The sequence below is a fragment of the Elaeis guineensis genome, chromosome 5, assembly GCF_000442705.2.
Source record: "Elaeis guineensis isolate ETL-2024a chromosome 5, EG11, whole genome shotgun sequence".
NCBI classification, from domain to species: domain Eukaryota; kingdom Viridiplantae; phylum Streptophyta; class Magnoliopsida; order Arecales; family Arecaceae; genus Elaeis; species Elaeis guineensis.
In genome coordinates, this window is record NC_025997.2 from 29,496,068 (window position 1) to 29,516,470 (window position 20,403).

Below are 20,403 nucleotides of genomic sequence, written 5' to 3' on the forward strand. Positions count from 1 at the left end.
CCAAGGGCTACAAAGATCTTTGTAAGTTGTGGAAAGCTGATTATGCCTGCTGTCTTTGGATTGTAGGCTCCATAGCTGCGTAGAGTAGCTACATCACATGAATAGATGATCCGTAGTTTCACTTTGATGGCAATACAGTTGGCAAACATTTGACACCTTGACTTCTTTCTTTTGCAATATTTCAGCAGTGAGAATTTTATTATGGAAGCACAATCAAATGAAGGTTTTCATCTTTTTTGATAGTGACAATTTTCAAATAATGTGTTCGATCGATGACATTATTCCTCCATTCTTTAGGAAGAAGTAATGGTGATGAACTAAGAAGGTACTAGATGGTGTCCATCTCCACCATTTTATGTCATTCCCTATTGTGAGCCTTATATTGTTGAGTAGAGATGTTACCACTTGAAGTTTGGAGGTGGCCATAGAAGTTAGTAGAGATCTAAAGTTGGTGAACATACGGCTTTAGAGAGAAAATAAGCCACACTTATTTCCCCATTGGTTGCCAAGGCGAACAGGGAGGAAAACGTTTTGCTAGATGATCTTCCATGAGCCCACCAATCATTCTAGAATAAAGTTTGTCTTCTTTCTTTGATAATAAAAGTTGTATTCTATTTGAATATTTTGAAAACTTTGAGGACTTCTTTCCATATTGGAGAGGCGGTAAGGAGGGAGTGAGAAGATGGTTTAGAGGGGAGCTTGGTTAAATAATAAATTGAGTCCACCAAGTTTTTTCATTGTTTTTCATATTCTGAGTAATATTTCCACCACCATTTAGTTAGAAAAACTTGATTCATGATTTTAATATCAATAATTCTTAGTCCTCCAATTTTTTCAGACGATATATACTAGACCATATGGCCAAGTATTTGATTCTACTAGTTGATCTTGACCGTTATGACAGTCTCCTGATCAATCTAATAAATTGGCATATTAATTAGTTTAATAATTGATTAATTGATCTTAATTATGATTTGTGTCATGCTATTTGTAGGTAATTGAGTTAAATCACACTTAATTGGGTGTAATCATATTTTAAGAGTTAAATCAATTTAAAGCGATTAAGCCCAATTGAGCTAGGAAGCTATCTGAAGGCATCAGGGGCTTTCATCAAAATCAGACTCCATCTGAAAGTAGAAAAGCCCAATCAAGTAATCAATGGACCCCACACCTCCTCCTTGTTAGTGCCATCAGCATAGAGAAGAAAAGCAAGGTACAGAATCCAAAATAGGCGGGCAATCTCTCTCCTTCATCAGCCCACCCTAGATCTTGACCATCTTAGCGTGAGGACCCTAAAAGGTAGGCTACAGAACTCCAAATTGAGCAAACTAGTACCAAAAGATTTTTGAGAGAAGTAGCTAAGGGATGCAATTTATTAAAATAAAATCAGATTCTAGATGAAGATGTGTCAACAATCTAATATGGTAATAATATTGTGCACAATAGGCAGCAGCTGACACACCCAAATTCAGCCCAGCTTCTCTTGGCACATAGATCAAATCAGGCAACCATCATTAGGCACATGAAGCTAATCTGGAAAGGAATCAAGGAAGCCAACAAGAGTTTAATTTGAATTCAAATACATGGGCAAAAAGAGCAAGCAGTGGATGGTACAAATGGAAGAACCCAAGGCACTTGGGAGACCTCTATTTGGGCGACTTCAACTTACCTATTTTGCAAGGATTTGTGGACCCAGGAGGGCTGAAGAAGGAAGGACATCCAAGACTTCAGGGGGGTGGCACAAGGAGTCTTCTAATTGCTATTTGGGTGGCATATGCAAAGAAGGAAGAAAAGAAACCCTAAGGTGCCTAAGAAGCTTATAAATAGGACTCAATCTTCACTCTAAGGGGGGGAGAGAAAAAAATTAGATAGCCACCACCCTTCTCCACACCTCAAGCCCTCTTTTTCATGCCTAGACCCTGCTCCTAACCCTTCTCCATGCCACCATCCTCTTCCAAACAACCTCTAATCAGCCCCCACGCTATAGCCTCTCATCTCTCCCTTTCTTCCACCTAAAAACCCTAGAACCACAGTCCTATCTCTCTGGCACTATCACCAATTTTTCTGCCACTTCCAACTATCTTCCAACTACTATCTAGGAGTCTCCTCAGCTTCAGGATATTAGCGAGTGAAAGTTCTATAGTCAGTTAATTTTTTTTGTCTCGAAAAATCCCTAAAGTGCTTGTAACAGGCAGTGTTTTTCTTGATTTATCTTTTGGACTTCTCTTTTCTATGAAATAAAGACTTGATTTGAATTCTATATTTTTTTATATGTCCTTCATTTAAAATCATATTTAGAATAATCTATACTCTTGGAATGAGCTGTAATCTACGGATACAGTTCGTACTCCTAGGATAGATTATCTTTAAGTATGATTCCTTTTACCTTGTATACATCTCATTTTGACTAGCCTATACTTCAGAGGGACAGGCTATGATCCAATGGGTACGGGCCATGCTCTCATTAGATAGGTTATATCTTGATAGGTGGCATATGGATTAATTACATAGTAGGAGTGTATTAATTATCTGCCAAGTAATTAGGCAAAATCTTTAGATAACTCTCTCTTGTTCTTATTTTACTTTTTCATTAGCACATACTTTACTTGTTTTTGATAGAATTATTTTAGTTAACCAATCAATTTATATTCTTCTTTTTAATCTAAAGTACTCGAACATAACTCAGCCCACAATCTTCATGGATATGAACCTAACTCACTGCTATCTATAGAGTTTTAAGCTAGTGATTTATTTTTGATGCCTACGACAGTGATCAAATTTTAGCACCGTTGTCCGAGATCATTGATATGGTTTCTTCAAATTAAAAAAAAAAAAATCAAAAAAAAATTACTTTATTTGCTTTCTACTTTTTGTTCTTAGTTTAGTCTATTTTTAGTACTTTCTAACTTGCTTAGTTTACTTAGTCAAACTTAAATTCTTGCAAAAGCAACCAAATTTTTACACTGACACCTCATAATCTATTTAGAAAATTAGATACTTAATCACAAAATCTACAAAGAGAAATAAATTAATCTAATCTTGATTAATCATCAAATTTGGATATCTTTTTTTTTTTGTATCGCATAATTTCATAAAACATCTTAAGAGCAAAACCCTAATCAATATAAGATAAAAATTTCATCACCCTCCTTTGGCTCACAAACCATAATCCTGCATTTGCATTAACCTAAACCTAAATTAAAATTAATTAGATGCTACCCTTAAGGACTCTCTTAATAGGATAAGCGACCCCAAAAGTTGAACCTAGTCGGGCCTAGTTGATCAGTTGCTATTTAAAAAATTGGTTCAAAAACTACATCCTGAAAGAAAGTGGTTATTTAATTAGTTCTATTAGTTTATCTGACTAATCCAGTTGGTGTTTAAGAAAACAACGGGAGTTACGTCCACCAACCTTATACTTATTTGGCCAGTTGGTTGGTTAGATTCATACTTGGAGTACTTGATGGTATACTTGAAATAGTTAGGAGCTGTCTAGAACTAAGACAACCCATAGCTAGAATTGATTGATCCACTTAATTGCTAACTGAAAACATCTAACATAACTTAAATTCTTCGCATCTACTTTTTAGATTTAGGACTCAATAGGCTCTCATCTTTAGAATTTATTTATCCTTTTCTTTTATTTATACCTAAAAATCCAAAAAAATCTTATAAAAAAACTAAAATTATCTGTGTTTGCTCTAAGGTATAAATTGTAGGGTTTATACTCAGACGTTGCTCATTGCAACCTAAGATTCAATCTTTAGATCCTAAAATTGAAAGAACCTTTAGAGCCAACAGGCCCAAAAACATGGACCGAAAAAAGAAAATTGACCCACGTAGACAATTGAAGGAGTACTTTACTCCTTCCACATATACCTACTCTCCTTGCATTCAGGCACCTCTAGTTGAGACGGTTCAATATAAAATCAAGTCAAGTGTCATCCAAATGCTCCCATCATTTTATGGACTTGCTAATGAGGATCTGTACAGATATCTAAATAAATTTTTGAAAATATATTCAACAGTTAGAATTCAAAAGTTCTCTGATGATACTCTTGGACTAAAATTATTTTCTTTCTCATTGAAGGACAATGTCAAATATTGGCTGAACTCCTTAGATACAATCACAATTTCAACATGAGATCAACTGTAGAGAAATTTTTTAAAAAATATTTTTCAATTGAAAAAACTAATCAAATCAAAAAGGCCATAACTAGTTTTTCCTAGTTAGATGTGGAGATATTTCATGAGACTTGGGAGAGATTAAAGGAACTAATTAGAAAATACTCCCATCATGTTGTACCCGAATGACAACTGGTCCAGTACCTTAATGATGGCTTGTCAGAGAAGCACCGATAAATGGTTAATGCATCCTGTGGTGGAATCTTCATGTTAAAAAATGAGCATGGAGCCTGACAGCTATTTGAAATTCTAAGTGAAAATTCATTGTACCACATGTTTGCTGCCTGAAGAGATCCTTCCATGTCTGGACCTAAACAGGATAGAATTTATAAAATTGGTAGTTCAATGGACATCTACAGTTGAATGGATGAATTATCTCAAATGATGAACTGAATATTGCAAGTAATGCCCACCAGCACCCCACCCACACCTGTGATAGATATTTGTTCAATATGTTCAAGTCCTGCTCATTCTATTTATTATTATCCCGTTGCACCTCATTTATTTGAGTTTATACATGAACAAGTCAATCAAGCACAAATTTAGAACAATTTTAGATCTGGACACAATCCATATTCTAACATCTATAATCTAGGTTGGAAAAACCATCTGAATTTTCACAAAAAGCACAACCCGTAAAAAACTCTGCTGCCCAAAAATCTAATTATTCTGAGACAAACTATAGGCATGCACCTTACCAACCATTTCCTAATGTATCTTAACCCCCTCCAAATGCCTATAACTCAGCTTCTGAAGAAAAAGTTCTCCAAGCCTTGGAGAGGATAGAGAGTCACTCACAAATCCTTAGCTCTCATACCCAATTCATAGCTAGACATGAGATTCAAGTAGGCCAATTAGCTATCGTGCTTAGTAGAAGAGAGGAAGGAAGGTTGCCCAGTCAATCTAAGAGAAACCCAAGAAAACCAAACATGGCCCAATGTTATAATGTAACTAGTCCTGAACATGCCAAATCAATCATGACTCTTGGGAGTGGGAAGACCATAAAGCAACCTAGTGAGACCAAGAAGTTGGAAGATGAAAATGTGGCTGAATCTGAATTGACCCAAGACCAGGGGAACCAAGAGTTGAGGGATGAACAGCTTACCCTAGAACCATCTTATGTACCCAAGGCTCCATACCCAAGTGCTTCAAAATCCTCTACACCTTTCAGCCAGAAGGGAGGAAAACTAGAGGAAATGTTGGAACTATTTAAATAAGTCTAAATCAATCTTCCTCTTCTAGACATGATCAAATAGGTTCCAGCCTATGATAAGTTTTTAAAAGATTTATGCATCCAAAAGCATAAAGTTCGATCCTAAATTCCAAAGAAGGTTTGTCTCACCAAACAAGCTAGTTCAGTGTTTCAGCACACTACCACCCTTAAGCTCAAAGACCCAGGTGTACCTGTCATTTCTTGCATCATAGGAAGCCTATGCATCAAAAAGGCACTATTAGATTTAGGGGCCAGTGTTAATCTACTACCTAGCTCAGTTTATGACCTCTTCAAATTTGGGGAGTTAAAATCCACCTCTGTTACCTTACAATTAGCTGACAGATCTATTAAGATATCACATAGAATGTGTTGCCCAGCTATGCAACCCAAGAGGGGGGTGAATTGGATTCTAAAAAATTTTAAGCCCAACAGATTACTTATGAAGAACAAAACAAAGACTTTAATTCAATATTAATTCCCTAAGCAGGAATGCAAGAATATAATAAAGAAATAAAGTGAAGAGATAAAGCACACCACAAACACAAGGATTTATAGTGGTTCGGTGCTAACTTTGCACCTACATCCACTCCCCAAGATCCTACTTGAGAATTTCAATCCACTATCCTTTGTATTCAACCCGAATACAAAACGTCGGAAACTCCGACACTAGCTATCCCAAGCTAGATCACTTGTTTCCCGGGTACAAATAAACCCAAAACACTCCGATTTCAGGTTCGGATCAACCTTTCCTTGTTTTGGAAATCCTCCAAAAACAAGAACAAAAACTCACATGAGTAAGAAAATTTTGAGCACAGATTAATACAATAACAGCTCCTTAAATGAGCGAATATAACAATAAAAGCTTTACTCAAATGAAGAACCCCTTTTTCGGATTTTCTCAAAGTGGATGAACGCTTGAATGCTTGAGAAGAGGTTGATTGTTGATTGAAGATCTCTTGAAAGCTTTGAAACAATCTCTAGATCAAGGTTGAAACAATAGGCGTGAAGAATTCTCTCCTTGAAAGATCTTGCTTTTCTCTTTCACACTCTCTCTGGTATATTGTGGATCCTCTCTCTTTTTCTTTTTGGATTTTTCGTTGATCTCAGGCTTTTTCTTGCAAATTTCGGATCCTCTCTTCTGTTCTTCTCATTTTTTGATTTCACGTTTGATCCGCTATTTAATCTGCAATTTCTTTCACCATTTAAAGCATTTTGTAGCATTAGAAGCAAGAGAAAATATTTTAGATAGATAAAGAGCCGTTAGAGAATTTTTAGGAAGCATAAATGGCAATTAAAACGGACAAAAATATAGCCGTTGCTGATATTTCCCGTCGCAGGGGTCGACTCATGAGTCGACTCATGCTTCAGGAGTCGACTCATGAGTCGACTTCTGTTGCAACAGCCAGAAAATGAGTTTCTGCAACTTTTGGCCTAAAACTGCAGGGGTCGACTCATGAGGGTCGACTCATGCCTGGGGGTCGACTCATGAGGGTCGACTCACAGGGTGTGCCAATCAGCTCATTGTGCCATGAGTTGACTCACGGGTTGACTCATGATTTTCAAACATGCATAACTTTCAAAATATAAGTCCAAAATCAATGAAATTTTCACCATTGGATCACAAATCTTTTGTTCTACCAAATGATACTATCAAATCAGGATTTTAGCAAAATTACGATTTTGCCTTTGAAGAGCATAAGGACTTTTTCATTTTAAAATTATTTGTATCCCTTCAATCTGCTTTGTAATCATCAAAATCAATCTAGGAGCAACAGAATGATAGAAGATATTTTAGTCAAAGTTGATGAGTTCTTCTTTTCTGTTAACTTTCTCATCCTTGACATGGAGCATTGTAGCAACCCTAGCCAGATTTCCATCATTTTAGGATGACCCTTCCTAGCTACATCCAATGCATGCATTAACTGTAGGATAAGAGTCATGGATATTTCTTTCGAGAATAGGAAGTTGCATTTCAATGTGTTCAACTCTTTCCAAGGACCGCAAGTCAATTGTTGTTTTGAAATAGATGTCCTTGAAGATAAAACAGAAAAAGCTAGCTTGTCTCAGAACCCTTTACAAGAATGTCTGGACCATTTTAATATGGATATTTTTGATATCGATGGGTACATCAATGAGGAAAATAATTTGATCAATACGCCCTATTCTTTGGCCACCCCACCATGAATTAAGAAATATGGGACACTACCTGACCTCTCTAACACTCTTATCTTCCTCCCTATCATTAGCATTAGAACTAGAGCCACTTTTAGGACCCAATGACATCTCCTCAGGGACCACTACAACAACAGATTACTTTGCATTTGATCTAACCCCTGACAAAGAAGTGCAGCCTTCAGATGACCATATAGTGGTTATGGAATGGACTGTTACTGAATTAAGCAACGTTGACCTCTTTATCCACGTACAATGGGCTTAGGGGAAAACTGATGCACATGAAGAAATTTTAAGGAGCTTGAACCCGATTATGTAGCACATCGATGAATGTAAGATGGTGAAATGGTCTGACTAGAATCCAATGTGGCAAGAAGCTGAATGGTGTGTCTTGGTGAAGTGGTCAACTTTCATACTTTCTTCTTATCACCCTCCATGGGCGAACGGCCAATGTGCACAATCATGTCTCGGCAAGCATAGCCATACTACGTTGATTGAGCCCATCTATTGGGTGGAGCCGGTCTATGAATCATCCCGAAATTCTATACAGTTTGACTGAAGACTTTAAACTTAGCATTTGTTGGGAGACAATCCAGCATTTTATTTTATTTATCCAATTTTTTTTATTTTGTAGGAATCTAATAAGGATGACTAACCAAGTTGGGGGGAGCACAACATCAACATCCAATGAGGGCCCATTGAAAAGCATAAAAGAACCTACAAATAACAGTGAATCAGATGGTATCCTTCTTTTTATATATTTTGTTTAAAATTTTTCTCTTCTTCCATTAGGGGCAATAGAAATTAAGTCGGGGGCAAAGAATAAACTAACTTAAATTTAAGTAAGTCTTCAAGTATGATAAAAAATAATTAGCTGTATGTACTCAAATTTTATTTTGATTAGAAGTTAATTAAGCACCTTAATTAATGAGTGATTAATAGTCTAGATAATTTTAGAGATATTAAGGGGTAAATAATTGAAAAAATCTAATAAATGATACGATTTAGATTAGACTAAATTTTAGAGTGATTTCAGAATCCTCCTCTTATCAATCTCAATGAAGAATCTCTTCATGGGAGTTTGGGTGGAAAGGTCGAGGTATGCAAAAAGTCTCCTTAAATTTATTTACTTAAAAAAAAAATTTAGCATTGTCTCATTAAGTAATCGAACCTCTTCGCTTAAGTAAGCGTTGTAGTTCATATCAAAAGATGGGGATACAAGAAATCAGTTACAGGGGATAGCAAGAAAGTACAAAAGAAAGAATAAAAATAGATAATGAAGGAGATAAATTACAAGAAAACAATAAATTCAGCTCACATCCAGTTAGAGGACTTAAAGAGTAAAGTAAGGAGTTGGTGAAAGAAGATCTCAAAAAATTTCTATGGCTAATACTCAACCACTAACTGGATCGAATTAGTAATCCGATGAAGTACTTCTTTAATAGTTTCTCAAATATCAGCTACCTCTAGGGATTTCTAAACTAACTTTTAATTCAAGGCTGAGTCGGTACTCACTCTGATTTTTATATTTTACTCGAGGATGAGCAAAAGCTAAGTTGAAGAGTGGGATCAATCTAATAAATTGACATATTAATTAGTTTAATAATTGATTAATTAATCTTAATTATGATTTGTGTCATGCTATTTGCAAGTAATTGAGCTAGATCATACTTAATTGGGCTTAATCATTTCTCAAGAGTTAAATCAATTTGAAGTAATTATGCCCAGTTGAGCCAGGAAGCTATCTGGAGGCATCAGAGGCTTTCATCAAAATCAAACTCCATCTCAAAGTAAAAAAGTCCAATCAAGCAATCAATAGACCCACACCTCCTCCTTGTTGGTGCCATCAGCATAGAGAAGAAAGCAAGGGTGCAGGATCTAAAATAGGCAGGCAATCTCCCTCCTCCAGCAGGCCACCCTACACTACAAGAAATGCTACATTTTGCGATGAATTTATTTATGATGGAAATATATTTCATCGCAAATAAAGATATTTACGATGAAAATAAAAATTTATCACTAATAATTATTTATTTATGATGGAAAAAAATTTTCATCATAAATATCTTCATATTTGCGATGAAAATAAAATTTCATCATAAATATATATTATTTATGATAAAATTAATCATCATAAATAATAAAATATTTATTTTAATTTTAAATTTTTAAATATTAGTGATGAAAATTTTTCATCATAAATAATAGAAGTATTTACAATAAAAATTAAATTTTTATTGTAAATACATGTTATTTACGATGAAAAATTTTCATCACTAATATTTAAAAAAAATAAAAAATTTTAAAAATTCAATAATTAAAAATTATTTATGAAGAAAATATTATATCATAAATAATAGAGTATTAATGATGAAACTTAAATTTTTATCATAAATTAATATAATTTATAATAAAAATTTTTCATTGCTAATATATAAAAAATAAAAAGTTTTAAAAATAAAAAAATTATAGATTATTTGTGATGAATATATTACATCACAAATATGGAATTATTCTCGATGAAAGCCCATTTTCTGTCATAAATACTTAAATATTTATGGTAAAAAAATTTCATCATTAATATTTGAAAGAAAATAAAAAATTTTAAAAATTATAGATTATTTATGATAAAAATATTATATCATAAATGATAAATTATTAGTAATAAAATAAAATTTTTATCATAAATATATTTTATTTATGGTAAAAAATTTTTATCGCTAATATGTGCAAAAAAAATAAGAAATTTAAAAAAATTAAAAATTATAGATTATTTATGATAAAAATATTACATCACAAATACTTGTATTTTTATGATGAAAATTAATTTTCTATCATAAATACTCTAGTATTTATGATAAAAAAATTTTATTACTAATATTTAAAAAAAAATAAAAAATTTAAAAATTATAAATTATTTATGATGAAAATATTATATCATAAATAATGAGTATTTATGATGAATAGTAAATTTTTTATCATAAATACTCTAGTATTTATGACATAATATTTTATCGTTAATATATGAAAAAAATTAAAAATTTTAAAATTATAAATTATTTGTGATAAAAATTTAACATCGCCAATAATTGAATATTGACAACAAAAACTCAACTTTTATCATAAATACTCTATTATTTATGATGAAAATTTTTTTGACAAATAAATAAGAAAAAATAAAAAAATTTAAAATTTAAAAATTATAAATTATTTACGATGAAAATTCTATTTTTTTCATAAATAATATATATTTATGATAAAAAATATATTTCTATCGTAAATAATCTCCATTTATGATGAAAAATTTTTATCGTTAATATTTAAAAAAATAAAAAATTTAAAAAATTTATAAATTACAGATTATAAGCGATGAAAATTTTTCTATTGAAAGATGTTTAGATATATTATAGTAAATTTTTTTTATTTATAAATATAAATATTAGATAATTTTTAAAAAATAATATGTGCACAAGAAAAGTATGTAGAATATTAAGATATTTCTGATCCTCAATCTTTATAGGGCTCTATCTGTGGCATCTTGAACCAATCTAAAATCAATTCTTGGGAGATGGATCAAGAGAAAGATGGTTGAAATTAAAGTTGAGGATGTTGTCATTTTTTTGGCTGCCCATTTGAATCTCACTCAGATGACGTTCGATCTTTCGGATATTTTGCTCGAGGTCCTCCTCCCGACGAGATTTTGTGAGGCACAGAGAGTAGTCCCAGGTCGAATCTTCATTGGAGGAGATCGAAGAATGTTGGCATTATTCTTCATGCTTGGATCCTGATGGAACGGTGATTGTCGATCGATCAGGACAGAACGATGCGCACCTCGAGGGAGATTTTTTGGAAGCAGTTTTGCTGGCTACACAGAGAGGGCACAGTTTGAGGAGCATATTACGGGGTTGTCATTGCTCTGTGGTTTGCTGTAAATGCTGGACGGTGTTGGTCGATACTTGGACCTGTCGAATTAGGTTGTTGAATCATTACGGGTCCTCTATAATAGGTGGTGGTATAGGCCCTTCAGGAGTGGATGCTTGTACTGCATCACCCATGCTTCGTCGAGATGATCGTTGATGAGAAGCGACAGAATTGTTGCAAGTTATTGTTCTTACAATAGTTCATTCATTTTATTACTAAAATATTCTAGAAAGTTGATATATTTACTACATCAGCTACACACACGCATATATACATATATTATTACATTATTGTGGCTAAGAGATGAATGAAAAATGAATGGAAGAAAATAATACGAGGAACAAGACTTGGTCAAAAGAAATTTTTTTAAATGAAAAATTATTTTTTATTAATTATTAGTGATGAAAATTTTTTTTATCACTAATTATGTAATTAGTGATGAAATAGAAAATTTTCATCGTCAATAATATTTTTTCGAGGCTAAATTTTTTCAGCGAGAATTTTTTTTAGCAAAAATTATTAGTGATGAAAATTAATTTTTCATCACAAATATTTTTTGTTCAAATTATTTACGATGAAAATTAATTATTAGCGATAAAAATTTGTATCGCTAATACCCCACATCCCATCAACTCCCATCGAAAATTCATTTTTCTTCCTCGTTCCCCCCTGACAATCCGGCTTCCTACCCCTGCTGCAAGATTCCTCTTCCCCCTGGTGTCCTGCATGCCTCTGATTTCCTTCGCCATCCAGGTTTCCTCCGCCCGCCGCCGTCGAGGTGAGTCAACTTCATCTCTATTTTTTTTGGGGGGGTAGGTTTCAGCCAGGGATGGGGATGAGGAACGTGCCGGGGCCAGCATGCTGGGGAGGCACGCCTGGGCCGACATGCCGGGCCACAGCCACATGGGGCCTGTTGGCCATGACGGCAATGGCGGGCCGCAGCCACGTGGGGCCTGCGAGCCACGACGGTGATGGTGGGTCGGAGACGGCGACGGTGGGTCGGAGACGGTGACGTGGGGCCGGAGCCGGCGACATTGACTCTTCTTTTTTTTTTTTAGGGTGGGTTCGGGCCAGGGACGGGGATGGGGAACGGCATGGGGCCGGCATGCCGGGGTCGGGACGGCGAGCCACGGCCACGTGCGGCCTGCAGGCTGCAGCGACGTGGGGCCTGCGTGCCGGGGCGTGCCGGGGTCGGCAACGGTAAATCGGGGAGGGGCTGGGGATGGTCCCGCTAAGCTGGCACTGGAGCTGGTGACGGCGAGCCGGGATGGGGTCAGGTCGCGGCTGTGCCAGGGCCTGCGGGTCGGGCTGGCGATGGCAGGCCAGGGAGGGGCCAACGAGCTAGAGCCGGAGCTGGCAACGATGAGCCGGGGCGTGGCTGTGCCGGGGATGGTGGGTCGGGCATGCGTGGCCTGCAGGCCGCGGGGCTTGCGGGTCGGGCACGCATGGGTTCGGATGGGTCGGGCCTAGGTTGGGACTAGTCGGGCCTGGATGGGGTCGGTCGAGCCGGGTCCGGTCGGGCTGGTGTGGGTCGGGTGGAGTCGGGTCGGGTCGGGCTGGGGACGGCGAAGCAGGGGCGAGGTGGGTCGGGCAGGGGCGGGGCTGGTCGGGCTGGTCGGGTGGAGCCGGGTTGAGTTCGATCGGGCTGGGGCGAGTCGGACCGGGATGGGATGGATCGGGGATGGTAGGGTCCGGGCTGGGTCGATTTCGGATCGGGATGGGATGGGTTGGGTCGGGCCATGTCGGTTCAGGCTGGCATGGGTTGGGTGGAGCCGGGTCGGGTCGGGCTGGGGTCGGGGATGGTGGAGCCGGGGCAGGGCGGGTCAGGTCAGGGTCGAGTTGGGCTGGGGCTGGTTAGGTGGAGTCGGGTCGTGTCCGGTCAGGCTGGGGCGGGTCAGGCCGGGATGGGGCGGGTCGGGGATGGTAGGGTCCAGGCCGGGTCGATTTCGGTTCGGGCCAGGATGGGGCGGGTCGGGCCGGGCCAGGTTGGGCTGGGGTGGGTCGGGTGGAGTTGGGCTGTGTCGGGTAGGGTCGGGTCAGGTCTAGTCCGATCCGCACTGGGCTGGGCTAGGGCAGGTGGGGTTGGGATGGGGCAGGTCAGGTCAGGTCTTCATAAGGATGAAATATGATGTTGAAATCATTATAATTGTTGCATATTATTTTTTAGTATTACTACTGAAATTATTTAATTATTTGATTAATTATTTTTTCACTAACATAATGTACATTGCTGGTACTTGTTATAATTAAATTATTTTATGTGCTATTTTGTATGCTGCTGAAATTATAAATAAAAAAATATTTTTATTTTAAAAAAAAATTATTAAAATTTTTAATGAAAAAATTTCAATATGAAATTATTTTTTTTTGATAAATTAAAAATCTATTTTCGAATGCACGTTCCAAGATGGTACTTAAACTACATTGAGCCATAGATTTTCGTTTAAATTTTGATCTTCATCGAGATCGAAATTTAGATGTCCCGTATTCAGACTTTTTGAAAAAATAATAATATTATTGTTGTTAATAATTGATATTTTATTTCATTATGTGGTATTCAGTAGTTATTTGTCCATTGTTCTTCAGGTATATGGTGGATAGGATGCGTAGGCCCCATATCCATATCGTATACTTGGAGAACCATGGAGAGATACTGTCGAAATTTTTATGAAAATGAGATGAAATATCTACTAATAATAATAATGAGATTATTATTTTTCTAAAAGAGATAATGCCACACCTGTTAGTAATGATTTGAAAAGGATAGGATCATGCATTTTGTATCAAGCAATCCAGATCTGAATCCGGATCGGGATTTTAGCTGGAATTTGGAATGCGATTCAGTCCGAAATTCAGATCGGGATCCAGAGTGCCACTAAATTTTATTTTGGTTGTTAATGATTTTGTATTTGCTGTTAGATGAATATTAACAAAAGTTGGATGAATGCTAGAGGTATTTTTTTGCCTGAATATCAAAAAAAGTTCGAGATTTCATTGACTTTGCACGGTATAAAGCTGATAGTGCTTGTCGGATAAAGTGTCCATGCAAGAGATATGTCAATTTGATATATTGTCACATAACACTTGTTGAGAAGCATCTGCTACAATATGGTATGGATAAGAAGTATACTTGTTGGATATGGCAGGGGGAGGGTGATCCGAATGAAGTGATGCATGATGATGATGATACTGAAGATGATAGTACTGATGGTGCTGGACCCGTCGAACATAGTGGTATTGGAGAATTGTTAGATGATTTACATCAAGGTGCTTGTTCAAATGTACACATGAATACTGCTGCATCTGAAAGCAATTCTAATCATGAGCATAATATCCGGCTTGAGGTAGAAGGGACTTCTGAACAGTTTGCAAAGCTTGTAAGGGATTCACAAGAGCTACTCTATCCAAATTGTACAAAATTTTCTAAGTTAGAATTTTTGATAAAATTACTTCATATTAAAATCGTGAACCGTTAGAGTCAGAAGTCATTTGACCAAATTTTAACATTGATTAAAGAGTTCTGTCCGATGGAGAGAGACTTTCGAAATCATATTCTGAAGCAAAAATATACATGTGGGAAATAGGACTTGGCTATACTTCTATACATGCCTGCAAAAATGACTGCATATTATTTTATAAGGATAATGAACAAGCAACTGAATATCTAAAATACAGTGAGCCTAGATACAAAATCATAATAAGAAAGCAAAGAAGATATCTCAAAAGATTTTAAGATATTTTTCATTGATTTTAAGACTTCAAAGGTCGTATATATCCACAAAGACAGTTGAAGAAATGAGATGGTATTATGAGCAGTGGACTCTGGAGGAGAACATACTTAGCCACCTGGCTGACACTTTAATGTAGAAAGACTTCGATGCAAAGCATCCACACTTTGCGAGTGACCCGTGCAATATCCAATTTGGTCTAGCGACAAATAGATTTAATCCCTTTAGAAATCTGAGTACCTCTTACAGCATGTGGCCTGTGATGTTAGTTGTATGTAATGTGTCACCTTGAAAGTGCATGAAAGAACCATTTATTTTTATGTCACTGTTGATTTCGGATCTGAAAGCATCAGGTAATGAAATTGATGTATATCTACGACCTTTAATTGATGATCTGAAGGAGTTATGGGAAAACGAGGTACAGATATTTGATTCTGTGAGTCGAAGTAATTTTAAGTTGTATGCTTCGATTCTATGGACCATAAATAATTTTTCAGCATATGAAAATTTATCTGGATGGAGCACCAAAGGATATCTTGCATGTCCAATATGCAATAGGGATGCATCCTCTTTACATTTAAAGCACGGATGAAAAATATGTTTCATAGGCCATCGACGGTTTCTTCTGCTAATCATTCTTGAAGGACCTATTATAATCAATATTTTGCTGGTAAGTCCGATCGATGTCCGTCACCTAAGGAGTTAAGTGGAGCAAAAATTTTAGAACAACTTGAAGTCATTGAAAATATCTAATTTGAAAAAATATCGGATACTCGCAAGCAGAAGCGTACTGAAGCTGAGCTGAATTGGATGAAGCGAAGCATCTTTTTCGAACTACCATATTGGAAGTAGCTACTACTTCGTCATAATCTGGATGTAATGCACATTGAAAAAATATTTGTGATAATATCATCGATACTGTATTGAATATTCTAGAAAAAATAAAAGATGGTACAAAAGCTTATCTTGATTTGCAGGAAATGAAAATCTGACAGGAGTTATATTTAGTTCGTCGAGATGAGAGATTTTTTATACCACTCGCATGTTATTCACTGTTTGGAGAGAAAAAAAATTTTTGTGGATGGTTCAAAATGGTAAAGTTTTCTGATGCATAGCTTCAAATATATCGTGGTGTATTGAGAACAATGACGGCAATATCTCCGGCATGAAAAGTCATGACTCCCATGTGATGATGCAACATTTACTTCCTATGGCCATGAATGGTTATTTGGGTGGTGATGGTCAAACTGCAATGATTGAGCTGGGAGTGTTCTTTCGAGAATTGTGTTATCGAAAATTGAAGATGAACTTACTTAAGAAATTAGAGAAAGATATTGTACTCATTCTTTGTAAGTTAGAAAAAAATTTTCACCATTATTTTTTGATGTTATAGTGCATCTAGCTGTTTATCTTTCAAAAGAAGCTCTTTTGATCGGACCGGTATATTATCGATAGATGTATCCTATTGAAAGATAAAAAAATTATACGTACTTTGTCATATCAATTATAAGATGTAAATGTATTTCTAAAATTTAAATTTATTTTTGTTTGCAGACTCTTGTGCACCTTAAAAAAATATGTGTGCAATAAAGCAAAGCCTGAAGGGTCTATAGTAGAAGTATATGTAGCTACTGAGTGTGTCACGTTCTGCTCAATGCATCTTGATGATATTGAAATAAGATTCAATCGTGCAGATCGTAATGCAGACCGTGAATGGGGTGACAATGAACCAATATTGTCTATATTTAAACAAACGGTTCGACCTACTGGTGCAAAGAGATATGAATTTATGGACGTGAATAAGCTATCCAAAGCATATTTTTACTTTCTGAATAATTATGAAAAAATTAAAAATTTTATTGAGTAAATATCATCTTACCATACTATTTAATTTTTAAAATTTTTTTATATTGATATAAAATTAAAAATTATAACTTCTTGCAGTGAGCACAAGAGTGTACTATATAGAGAGATAATATGGATGCCGATGATTGACATAGAAAGAAATTTGCAAAATGATTTGGTGATCTTGTAAATTACATTGTTGTTATGTTATTTATTTACTTATAAATAATATTATTTAAACCAATATAATTTTTTATCTTATGATGTAAATGAAACATAAGTATTTCAATAAAAAAGTAGGTACGATCGATGAGTTGCATGATTTAGCATGGGGTCCCAATCGAAGGATTAATCACTATACATCCTGTATCATTAAAGGAATGAGATTTCACACAAGGGAGCTTGAGATGCAATGACGGACTCAGAATAGTGAAATTGCTATAACAGGATATGAAGGAGAAGAAGAGATTGATTATTATGGTGTACTTGTAGATATCATAGAACTGAAGTATGGGTCCAGTAATTTTATATTTTTATTTCAGTGTGAATGGTAAGATATTAGTAATAAAAAGATCGGTATTCATATCGATTCATAATTTATTAGTGTAAATTTTGCACGAATATGGTACCAAAATAGCCATATATATTACCAACTCAAGCAAAACAAATAATATATTTGAAGGATTTAAAGTATCGAGGTAATTGGCATATTGTACAAAAAATAACACCTAGAGGCATATATGACATACCAACTCGATTAAAGATGGATGAAAATTTGGATTTATATGAAGAGGAAGCTTTTCAGCAAGAAAAACAAATATTAGCCGAGCTTTTGGTTGATGAAGAACTTGTAACGGCACCTTTGAAAAGAGCTGATCTTCCGTCCAATGAAGTTGAAGCTGATTTTGTATTTAATCTTGATGAGTTGGAGGATGACGATCAGTTCAAAATGATGACGACATAGAAGATGACACATATATCGATTACTGTGATTCGGACGAGGATCTACACATCGAGAAAGAAACGAATATTGATGAGTAGATGTATATTCTTCGTTCAATTTTGTCTTTCAATAATAGTATGTTATATAATTGTATTCATTAGAATATTATTTGATTTTTACTATTATTATTCAACATTATATTTATTTATATTTCAATTTCTACAGATATGGTACCAGGAGATAGACGACGACGTTCGCGTTCACAGCTCCCTGTAGATGCCTCAGAGGTTGAGGCACCTCCACCAATCTCTGTTGCCACACCGGCTCATTATCAGAAGATCCTGCACCAGCAGGTCCCAGTGAGGCGAGCCCCAGTGGTATTAACTATTATACTTTATATATAATAAAATTTGATTCTTTTATTTGGATTATACTAATGATTTATTTATTGTTGTTTCAGGTGAGTCCTCATCGACGGTGAGACGAGGGCGAGGTCCATCGAAGAACCTCACTCTGGAGCGTTGGAGATGCGAGTACCTGGGACAGCATCTCCGGATCGAGATACTGACTGGCTACACCAGACCCATTGGGAGATAGTGTGACCCATGGCAGACTGAGCTGGGCATCATATACCGCAGTTATGCCCCCTGTGATGCTCTTCGATTTGTGTCACATTCTGTCGGTTCAGAGAGAGATTTTTTACATCAACTTATAGATAAAATAAATTATATTATAAATATTAAATTTGCATAGTATTCTTCTAATATTTGTTATTGGCAAGGTGTATTTGATATCACTGATTTTGAGAAGAATCGTGTGAGGCGAGCCATCGATATTTAGTTATCATTGTGTTTCAAGGACTATCGCCATCACATGCATTAGCATTGGTATTGGGTGGTGCAGAATCATGGGGAGGAGGCAGCACGGCAGCAGCCCTATGACAGCATCACCATAGATGATTGGATTACTATATGCCGACAGTACGAGAATCTGGCATATCAGGTTACATATCTAAATTTTTTTTATAGTTTAATGACTTAATCATTTATTCTTAAATTAAATTTTTTATTTACTAATTTTATTGATAATTTTATAGAGATGATGTGCCCAGAATGTGGCGAACAGGACGAGACAAATCGTGCCGCATTGTGGGGGTTCGAGATCATTTGCTCGTCATATGGAGTGCATGGTAGGTAATTTTTAATTTCTAATTAGCATATAATTCTTTAGTCATTTAAATTTTTTTAATTAATTCTTAAATTGTAAAGAGATGTTGAGAGTGATGAGCTTTTTGATAGGATCGATATCTACCAACGGACCCACCAACGACGGTCTAGAGAGTAGACGATAGGGAGCCAGGAGCTCTTTATAAGTTTTTTCAATTACTTTTCATTCACAATCTAATTTTTATTATAAAATTAAAATAATTATAATTTTAATTTTCAGGATCGTATGACAGAGATTAGATCTCAGTCTACCTTTGAGGGCTCGACTGCACCCACAGATGATGAGATCTATGATCGGGTGCTCGGTACGAGACCCTGTTATGTTAGGAGTCTAGGGTATGGGATCACTGCTCCTCATCCTCATGCACATCTAGGGTAGACATCCATTCTGTGTGTGAGGCTTGGCTGACAGAGATACAGAGGCAGGCTGTCGAGGATCGACAATGAGCTTAGGAGTTGGCTGCATGCATTGATGACTATCAGCGCTTTCAGATCCAGATGATGGATCGGATGGTACAGATGGAGCAGACGATATAGCTGATAAGGTAGCAACAGACCGATCCGAGCTCCATCATCGGTTCGGATTCTGTTGAGCGCTCTCCATCCCCAGCTCATTCTCCAGATATCGATATTTGATGGCTTACTGATGTACTTTTTTTTATTTCAAATATATTATAATTTTAATTTAATATAATAAAATAATAAAATTTATTTATCATTTTATTATATAAATTTTTTATTTTAATTTTTTTAATTTATAAAAAATATTATACATATAAATTTAAAATATATATTCATAATTTTTTTAAAAAAAATATGACTAAATTATTAGTGATGAAATTATTTTTGATGAAATATTCATCGTTAAAAATATTTTACTAACATAATTTAATTTATTAATAAATATATAATTAATAGTGATGAAAAAATATTCATTGTAAATAATTTTATTTATAATGAATTTATTTTATCACTAATATTATTTAATTTTTTTTAAAATAATTTTTTTATTAAATTAATAGCGATGAATTATTTTCATTGTAAAAATAATTTTTTATGACAGAAATTTTTATCATTAAAACTTTAGCAAATAATAGCAACAAAAATTTTTCATCGTAAATATTTTTTTTAGATTAAATTTTTTCATCAATCTTTTTTAATGACAAAAAA

General features: G+C 35.4%; 1 non-coding gene across 1 annotated transcript; it reads right to left on the reverse strand.

Moving 5' to 3' along the window:
• Positions 1–4,197: 4,197 nt before the first annotated feature.
• On the reverse strand, positions 4,198–4,304 carry LOC114914261 (small nucleolar RNA R71). The gene has a single exon (XR_003801047.1). It is a non-coding gene; the product is annotated as a small nucleolar RNA R71 (small nucleolar RNA).
• Positions 4,305–20,403: the final 16,099 nt, after the last annotated feature.